Source organism: Nicotiana tabacum, chromosome 12 (genome assembly GCF_000715075.1).
Source record: "Nicotiana tabacum cultivar K326 chromosome 12, ASM71507v2, whole genome shotgun sequence".
Taxonomy (NCBI): Eukaryota; Viridiplantae; Streptophyta; class Magnoliopsida; order Solanales; family Solanaceae; genus Nicotiana; species Nicotiana tabacum.
This window is the reverse complement of record NC_134091.1, coordinates 11,688,511-11,698,620: the sequence shown is the minus strand read 5'-3', so window position 1 is coordinate 11,698,620 and position 10,110 is coordinate 11,688,511. Positions and strand designations below refer to the sequence as shown.

The following is a 10,110-nucleotide window of genomic DNA, read 5'->3' as shown; positions in this document are numbered from 1 at the left end:
ATTTGACTTACGAGGAGGAACCGGTGGCTATTCTAGACCGGCAGGTTCGTCAGTTGAGGCTAAAGAGTTACCCTTCAGTTCGAGTCAGTGGAGAGGTCAGCCTATTGAGGCAGCTACTTGGGAGTCCGAGTCCGATATGCGGAGTAGATATCTCCACCTTTTCACCAGCCCAGGTATTTTTCTATGTCCGTTCAAGGACGAACGGTTATTTTAGAGGTGGAGAATGTGATAACCCAAAAGGTCATCTTATGTTTTAGAACCCGAATCAGCACTCTTAAGCCTTAAAAATCTCATTTTTACCCTCTTCGATTTGCGTGCACAGTCCGGGCAGGTTTCCGAAAAGCTTTTATGTTGAAAACTAATGAAAATAAGAATGTTTGTCTTAAAAGTTAATTTTAGTTGACTTCGGTCAATAATTTTGGTAAACGGGCCCGGATCTGTGCTTTGACGGTCCCGGTAGGTCCGTATCGAATTATGGGACCTGGACGTATGCTCGGAATCGAATTTGGAGGTCCCTAGCTTGAGTTATGAATTTTAGATGAAAATTAAAAGTTTAGAAATTATTTATTTTTAAGAATTGATTGATATTTGGCATTATTAGTGTCGGGTCCGTATTTTAGTCCCGGAGCCCGTACAGGTTCATTACGATATTTAAGACATGTCTGTAAAATTTGGTGAGAAACGGAGTTGATTTGACGTGATTCGGACGTCCAGTTGAGAAGTTATGGATTTTAAAGTGTTCTTGAGAATTTCATTTGAATTGGTTTAATGATTTTCTAACGTTGGCTGCCTGGCAAGTGAAATGTTAGGCGCCATCACGGCCCTGTCGGTGAAAAATTTCGGGTCGTGACATTTGATAACCAGAGCAAATGGTATTTAAAAAATGAATAACTATTGATGCTTTGGCCAACACCTCCTTAATATGAAGAAGCTACATGGAAAATATTAAATCCAACAAAGAGCAGTACTTACCACACAGTAATTTGCTACTAAAACGTACGAACAGACAGCTATTACAACACAACAGAGAGTGAAACCTGTAATTAAAACAACCCAAAATAGGAAAGTGTCAATAATGATCTTGAATAAGTGGTTTCTATATGGTGAGTGCCAAAAGAAAAAAAAAATTATTTACGGGCTAATAAGAAAATAAATTAGTGTATAGGTATGGACTCATCTGATGTAGCCAACAGATTTTGTCCAAAGAAGTCAAAGTAACAATTAGCCAATGAATAAGTTAAAGAATTACCAACAACTAACCAAAAATAACTTTCTTAAGCCAGCCATTTCCCTTATACCTTTATTTTTCTTGTGAGAACTAACTTAATTTTTTAGACGTTTACCAGTCTTCATGTTTTTTAGAAATCACTAATATTAAAAGGGAAAACCACAACATATGAATCTCCTCCATTAATAAACATATGGCTCCTAAGTAAAACAATGACCATACAAAGCACTCAATGTCGACATTACCAATTTTACTACATCAAAAGAGTAAAAACAATTAATTAAAAATACTTAGAATCTTGGTCATGGACAATTAGGATTTCTATAAGGTCCACCATAGTAAGTAATTCCCCCAGTCATTACTCAAATTCAAAACATAAATAAAGATCATACAAAAATAACAGAAGAAAGAGGGTTAACCCAAAGAACATTGGGAAGATAGTTTGACATAAATAATCTCTTTCAAATACAATCACCCATATATTTCAGGGGAAAAAAAGTGAAAAAATCAGATCTGGAATTAAAACACTCATAGTTGATGGAAAGAATTGATAAAGTAGAAGAATTATAACCGAAAAAATTAAATGAACAAAGAGGAAAAAATAATGGCAAACTACAAGGGTGAAGCTAACCGAGGGAAGGCACATAATCTGTATTATTTTTGAAGGACAAATATGCAGCTATTAAAAAACTTTAATAGCTGAAAAACCTTTACATCATCTATGAAATTGGGGACAGAATAATGGGGACAGAATAATAAGGACATCAAGCCATGAATTTCAGATGTGAAATTCAGAGATCTGAAGAGAACCAGAAGAAATTTGGGCAAAATTGAGATAAAACTCAAAAAGCTGTTCTTGAAAATGCCATGTTGAAAATGCCATGCAGAAGTTGAAGAAGATTAGAGAAAGTTACTGACCTAATAGAAGATGAATCAAACTCACAAGTGCTTCAAAACATACTGTTAACTGGGAGTAAACAAATATATAAAAGGAACTACCGGAGAATTGTAGGATGTTGGGTTTGGTTGGATAAAAAAGTAAATAGAAAGTGGCATACACTTCTAGAATATTGCAGGGTTGTGGGATTTATAGAAAAGATACCTATTTATTATTATTATTATTATTATTATTATTATTATTATTTTTACCATAAAAAAAAGACAAAGATGGTGGCAGGTATAATGACAAGTCTACCCTTAGTCGATCATATTTGACTTTTCTATATAATAGAAATATATACTTCAATTAGTGAATAGAGTAGATGAAGAGTTCCATTCCGGAAACATTATAACAAGGTAACTGTAAAGCCAAAAGGTTTACATTAAAAGCAGAGCCCGGGATATGAAAAGTTGATGCAAATAAATTCAGCCTTGGAAGCTTCAGTTGGTTAATCTTATTAGAATTAACATCTAAGGAAGTAGGGATTACAAAGTTTTACTTTAAGTGATAGGATATAAATGTTATGATTGCATACTTGAATGATTTCACTAATTATTTTGAATGTATAACTGCTCTTTATTAAAAAAAACTACGGGCACGCTGATGATAAAGGTGATCAACTCTATTATTTGAACCATATTTCCTTTCCCTACCCTATATGTATAACCCACCTTATCATTTCCTTTCCCATTTTTTTTTCTCTACCCTACATAAAGGGCAATGGCAGGCCGGTGTACTAAGCTCCCATTATGCATTGGTTCAGGGAAGGACCGGATCACTAGGGTCTATTGTACGCAACCTTATCTTGTATTTCTGCATGAGGTTGTTTCCAAGGCTCGAGCCTGTGACCCCCTGATCACATGACAACAACTTTACCAGTTATGCCAAAGTTTCCTTCCCAACTTTAGCAACAACTTTCCCTACCCTATATGTATAACAAAAGTTTGAAAAATAAATAAATTATAGAATAAGAGAGTCCATAATGACCCTAGCCACTGAACTAATTGACTTAACTTAAAGTTTAGTTGAGTAATTAGATTCTTTAATCAAATAAGGTCAATATTTTTGGACGTGGCGCAATAAAAAGAGTATACAATGGGACTGACGGAATAAGACTCAAAGTTAAGGCATTCCTCTGAAAATAACAATATAGTAAATATATCGCATTAAACCTATTATTAGCCTCTTAATCGCAGTTGAATTCTTCTATTCCAGTTTTAACTATGTCAAAAAGAAGAGAAAAAAAGGGACAGAGGACATACATATTTGGTTGGTGTGGAAACTGAGCATAATCAAGTGAAGAGAAGGTCATGCAGTCAAAGGAGAACACAACCCAAAATTTGAACGCAAAACTGATTACTCCTAAGTTTATTATTATGAAATAAATCTATCCTTTTCACGAGCTATCATTTAAATTAATTACATTAATCGAGGACGCATGCTTACCCTGGCTTCAGAATTCAGATCCGTTACCTTTGAGCTAAAACGCGAAGGCTTACACCTTTTCAAATAAATTTGATGCCTTATCTTGCTAAGTTTTTAAGATTGGAATTTATGTAATTTATCATTTCAATTTAGGGGTTCCTGCAACAATATATATATATATATATATATATATATATATATATATATATATATATATATATATATATATATATATATATATATATATATATATATATGGTTTTTGAATGATCAACGAAAATATAAACTTGGATGGACAGTATGTTATAACTTGGATTTGATAGACGTATTAGGTCTTTGTATTAAAGTAGTCAAATGAATTTTGTTAATATTGAATAACTCAAAGCAACTTCTCAAATTCTTTAAAAAATTTAATAGCAATGAAGAGTCATAATGGTTAATATATTGATTTATTTTGCTTTAATGTATATTATTTAACTTAAACATTGAGTAGGAGATAATTTTTATTTTGATGAGGGCAAAATAACAACAACAAGATCGAATAACAACAACAAATCCAATTTTATTCTAGAAGTGGGGTCTGATGATGAAGGACAAGATAATAAGTTAATTTTAAAGAATATTTTTATAATTCAACTCAGAGCAAAATCAGTAAAGTCCTGATAGAGGGAGAAGAGTAGAAGAAATAGACACACAAATAAAAACTTCGATTCACAATTCACCATTACAACAACATATATATTTAATGAAGCTATTTGCAACAGAAGCTCCGGAAAGACATTTCTACCAGAATTAACAAAACATAGGAAAATAACATTACAAAAGTATACTAAACCACAACTCTTTCAGCTCGCTGTGTTCGGAATAGATTATTTATAGGTAAACTTTTTAATACAATAAAACTATTGTACCGTTAGTTGGCTCCACCCCTGACTAAAATGCTATTCCCTTTGTATCAAATTAGATCAAATACTTTCCGTTTTAGTCTGTTTCAAAATAAATGACATATTTCTAAATTTAAAAATAATTCAACTTTAAACTTTTTATTTTACCAATTTTACCTTTAATGAGAAACTTTTATAATCATACAAATCTTATAGCCCCACAAAACTATACTCCTTAAGTTTTTAAGACCACAAGTTTCAAAAGACTTTCTTTTTTCTTCTTCTTTTTTCTTAAATTCCGTGCCAAGAAGTCAAATTGAAACAGAGAGAGTAATTTGCTTAAATTGTGACTCTATACTTCTTATCCTCCACCGCCTTCTTCAGATTTCTGGTCATCACATTCAAGTTCCTCTGGTAAAGTGCGACGAGTAATTTTCTGCAAATAAACACCAATAGCATCAAGGTACGAGTCACACCCGTGGAGTCCAACGATAGCCCAATCTTTTCATCAGAAGATGAAAAGAGCTTCTTTTCCCGGACTCAGGCACACGCTCAGAATCAAAGGGTCCATAACTCTTCACATTGTTTATAAAAAACATAGAGATTTTACAACTAAATGGCCGTTAAAACGACCCAAAGTCCCTGTTATTCCTGTCAAATATTCCAACGGTGCTTTCTCAAAAGTCACCTAGCAAAACAATAAGAATTAACCTAAATAATCATTCACCTAACTGCTTAAACTAAAAATAGCCGATAAAAATATAATATATGCATAATTTATGTTTTATATATGTAGAATTGTGTGTAATCAATGTATAAACTATGTATATAATTAAAAAAAGTAAACAATGAATATGAAAAGCTATTTGTATAAAGATCGCTATAATTTTGCCTTAATTTCAAACTAAGTTAGATGTTGGTCATAAGCATGATGAAAATGAGTGAACCAAATACTTTTGACATGACATGCAATTTAAAATTATTATGTTTGCTAACAAGCAGAGGTGGATCCAATGTAGAGGTGTATCCAGGTAGAAGCTATAGGTTTCTCATACCATGTATTTTTACTCAATTGCTTTTTAAATATATATAAATAATAAAATTTGAACCTATTAAGTTAGATAAAATGTGATAGAATTATAGATTTGAACTCATGTATCCAGTATAAAAGCTATGAGCTATGAGTTCAAGCCTGTATTTTTACTTTAAAAATTATTAAATATATCTAAATAATAAATCTTGAACTCATTAAATTAGATAAAATATGCAATTATGAACCCATAAAATTCAAATCTCGAATCCAATCTCCGCTAATAAGTTCCGACCATACCTTTGTTACTCTCCTACCAAAGCCACCAAATTTTGGTGACCGAAGAATTACACCTTTTAGGGTACTGTTTATGGTTCGGAACATGATATAGTCAATAACACCACCAAAATATGCAATATATATTTCCCCTGATCATAACTCACTTGATATTCCTGCAAAAACAAAAAAAAAAAATACAAGGCATATGTATTAAATTGAGATATTTGTCACTATTTTGCAGTGGAAAAGAAAGAAAAGTTATTGTACCATTAGCTGATTTCTGCTGTTCCAAAAAACTGCCTTTCTTCAAATTTGGAAGACACCATTTTATATAGGCAAAAAGGAAAAGAGCGAAGAGGTTAGGTCCAGTCGGAAGATTACATGTAGAAGGTGCGTGGCAGAGAATGCTTCAAAGCTATATATGAATTTAAATTTTACGGGTTCAATTTTTAATTTTTTTAGTATTAAACCTGTTATTTTTTAAAAGTTTTGGATTCATATTGTTATATATTACAATATTAGTGAATATTTACATATAAATTTATATTCCGTAATACCGAGGCGAATCCAAAATTTAAATTTTATGGGTTCAACTTTAAAAAATTAACCTTGTATGGGTTCATATCTATTTTATTTTATAATTTTAATTACAAATTTTACACATATACTTTTATGCCGTATCGAAAATTATAAATTTAATTAAACCCGGAACCACAGCACTACACCCGCCCCTGTTGAGTTGAACCCCGATACATTGCATCCGCCTTTACTTCAAAGGCGGTCAGACGCAAAAGATTGCATGTAGAAGAGATAGTAGTAAAAAGATTTGGGCTGATGTGAAAGAAGTGAAAGGAAGAGAATGTTTTGGCCAAATACATCCTTAGAGTATACCAAAATCTACACTTCATCCATAAACTATCTCCATAAGTGAAAAACATCCTTTTAGTTTTCCAAAAAGAGTAGCTTTCGTCCTTCCAATTCTCTTATTCAATTATATATGGCAACTCAGCCTTGGACTTCATTCCACGATCGCATTATGCAATGAATTATATTAATGGTTGAGTATTTCTTAAAGTTACTACTCAGAATGTTTAACGTACGACCAAATATCTTCATTTAGTTACACTCCTTTTTATTCAAATTGAAATAGAAACAAACTTTTATTCAACACTTAAATTAAATCAAATGAGATGGTAGGTAAATTGACCGGGTCATATTTTTCTGGGCCAATTTTAACATCTTTAATTAATGAGATGCAATAATGGTTATGGCGAAACGGTTAATCAGAAGAGAAACGAATTAGAATCAAAAGTCACTAATCAAAATTACTCTTTAAGTTTTAGACAAAAATAAAAGCAATCTGATAGACCAACTCCAACATTTCAACCATAAATTAGAAATGTTCCATTTGCACACAAATAGCATAAATGTAACATTGTAACCACAGCTCCTCACATGAAAACATACAAGCTTTCCCATTGCTGTTGCAAATCTAAAATTAAGTTCCGACATTCACTGCCAAAGGGGCCTTCCTTTCCCACATATAATCCCATTGAAACCCAGTGGACCATAAGATAAGAGGCGCACCCAGTATTTTGAGAGTATGATGTACTATTAAGGAGAGATGGAACCAAAATATAAATTTTATGAGTTCAACCTTTAGTTCTTACGATTGCGCACCGATTATACTTTTGGAATTATAAGTTCAATTTTTTTAAATAGTAATTTTCTTACATCTATATCTATTTTTCAAGTTGAAAATATTGGAATCAGTTAAACCTAGTTTTAATATACATATTTTATTTAATCATATAAGATTTCACAACGACAAAAGAAGAATAGGAATTTCAATGTGTGAAATTTTGAAGAATAAACCAAACAAAAAAGAAATGAAAAGAAAAAGTACTTAAGAAATACGAAAAAAATAACATCAGACACGCCCATCTCCCGTGGGTGTCTAGTTCTAGAAAAAAAGAGAGGAAAAAACAACAAGATTGACATAATATTTGAACTCACAACCACACCTAGAGAGATACACCCAATAACCATCACATTATATAATATTTTGAACATGGGTGCACACACATATATTTTTAAAAAATTAAAAGAATATAACATTATTATACATGATTTAGGGAGGGAGCATAGGTTCACGTGCCCCATGGAACCCCTTGGATACGCCCCCAATAAGATCCTTCAATTGTAACGAAGACTTCTTTTCCACCATCAATATTTATTATCTGCAATTGAAACTCACGAAAACTGAACACAAAGCTTTCTCATCCTTAACAACAACAACAACAACAACAACAATCCAGTATAATTTCACTAGTGGGGTCTGGGGATGGTAGTGTGTACGCAGACCTTACCCATATCCTGGGGTAGAGAGGTTGTTTCCGATAGACCCTCGGCTCCCTCCCTCCAAGAACTCCCCTCCTTGTTCTTGGGGTGACTCAAACTCATAACCTCGTGGTTGGAAGTGGAGGGTGCTTACCACTAGAGCAACCTACTCTTGTCCTTAACAAGAATGAATAATTAAAATATAAGCAACATGTTAAATTTTGGACTGTAATTTTAAAAATATAATGAGTTTAGAGACAGGTTCAAATTCTGAAATTGCCTCTAGGCGAAGTTAATAAACTCAGTAATTAGAAAAATATTACGTAAAAAGCATGTTCATTCATACCATCTCTAGCCTTGCTATAATATCACCACGACGTCGTGTCAATATTGATGTTTTGTCTGTCTTTTCAGACTCGAGATTCTTTTTAACTTTTAGCAAATAAACACCAATAACATAAGGTACAAGCCATCACGACCATGGAATTCCACAATAACTCCACCTTCTTTCAACAAAAGTGAGAATGGGGTTCCACCGGTCCCAATCCCAAATGATCAATAAATCTTTGCATTAGTTACAAAGCTTATAGATTTTACAACCAAATGGCCATCATAATGTCCCAATATCCCTCTAATCCCTGTCAAATATTCCGAAGGAGATCCCTCAATAATAACCTAGAAAAGGACAACAATTAATCAATCTTCATGAGAAAATTATACTCACACCATCCAAATTTTTATGACATAAATTGAGTCAGAGGGAATTAGATTTACTTCACATGGTGATCTACCTTGAGTTTTGTGTTCCCCCATTGCCACTAAACTTTGGTGAATCAATGCTAACTTGTTCAGAGTCGGCAGTTCGTAACATAATGGAGTCAATAACCACTCCATGAGCAATATGAATTTCCTTAATAAGACATTTTAGGATGTAATTCCATTCAGATTCACCAGAGCCTCCCCATGTCCACATATATTGAATCAGATTGATCAATACTTGCTTCATATTCCTTCATTAAACAAATCAAATAATTAGCACTAAAATAATCAATAAAGATTGGTGGGATATAAAATTACATCAACCATCTTTCGTCGAAAAATTACATCGTATATATAGATAAAATATAAGGTTATAGAGGTATATAATAATATATTGAATACTCTTTATCGGAAAAATTTTACTTCTTTCGAGTTTGAACACTGTGTACGGGTAAAACCGAGCTCGATACTTGATCGAGCATCTGGAACAATAGACCATGCTCGAATCATCTATTAGAAATCGAAATTACAGATGAAACCGAGCTCGATATCGAGGTTCGAAGTTCGACAAGACCATCAGATTTGCCCTCGAGTGTACCGAAGGCACGACCGATCCTGCTTCTAATGGTCTCGGAGAAAAGTTTCGCCAACTCAACCTACAAGGATCCGTAATTTTCTCCATTAAACAATTATTATGGCAGAAATCACGGGATTAAGTCAAAAAAGGAGCCAACGGTCTGTATAATTTCTTATAAAATAATGTCATAAAAGCTTCATCTCCCTGAATATATAAAGGGAACTTAGTAATTCATGGGAGGACATTGTAACATACTTCAAAAAACAACAGACTATTATCCATACCATTCCGGCTTTAATAATATTACATCTAAGGTCGAAAGAGATTAAACTCACAAGGCCTAGGTGGTTTAACTTGCGTGGTTTGCAATTATCTTTCCATTGATTACTTCCATATTAAATCTGATTTCTTGCTTTGTATCAAACTAGATCATGTATCCTTAAAACCGCGTAAAAAATTTAATTGTTATCCGATATTGAGGGTAAACAGTTTGGCGCCCACCGTGGGGCTAAGGATAATAGTGGTAATTTGATATAAATTTTCGTAAAACGCACTGCTTTACACTTGCTCTTTGAAGTGTCTTTGGAACGCACTGCTTTACATTTCAGGCTAAAAATGACAAACTCTCAATTAGCACCTCTACATATC

At 33.0% G+C, this 10,110-nt stretch overlaps 1 long non-coding RNA gene across 2 annotated transcripts; it reads right to left on the bottom strand.

Moving 5' to 3' along the window:
• Positions 1–4,281: 4,281 nt before the first annotated feature.
• Positions 4,282–6,168, bottom strand: LOC107784843 (uncharacterized). 2 transcript variants are annotated; one of them, XR_001647756.2, is made up of 3 exons: positions 6,054–6,168; positions 5,808–5,959; positions 4,282–5,165 (listed from the first exon to the last, which is right to left on the bottom strand). It is a non-coding gene; the product is annotated as an uncharacterized LOC107784843 (long non-coding RNA). The 2 variants fall into 2 exon arrangements; XR_012697534.1 differs by having other exon boundaries at positions 4,282–5,959.
• Positions 6,169–10,110: the final 3,942 nt, after the last annotated feature.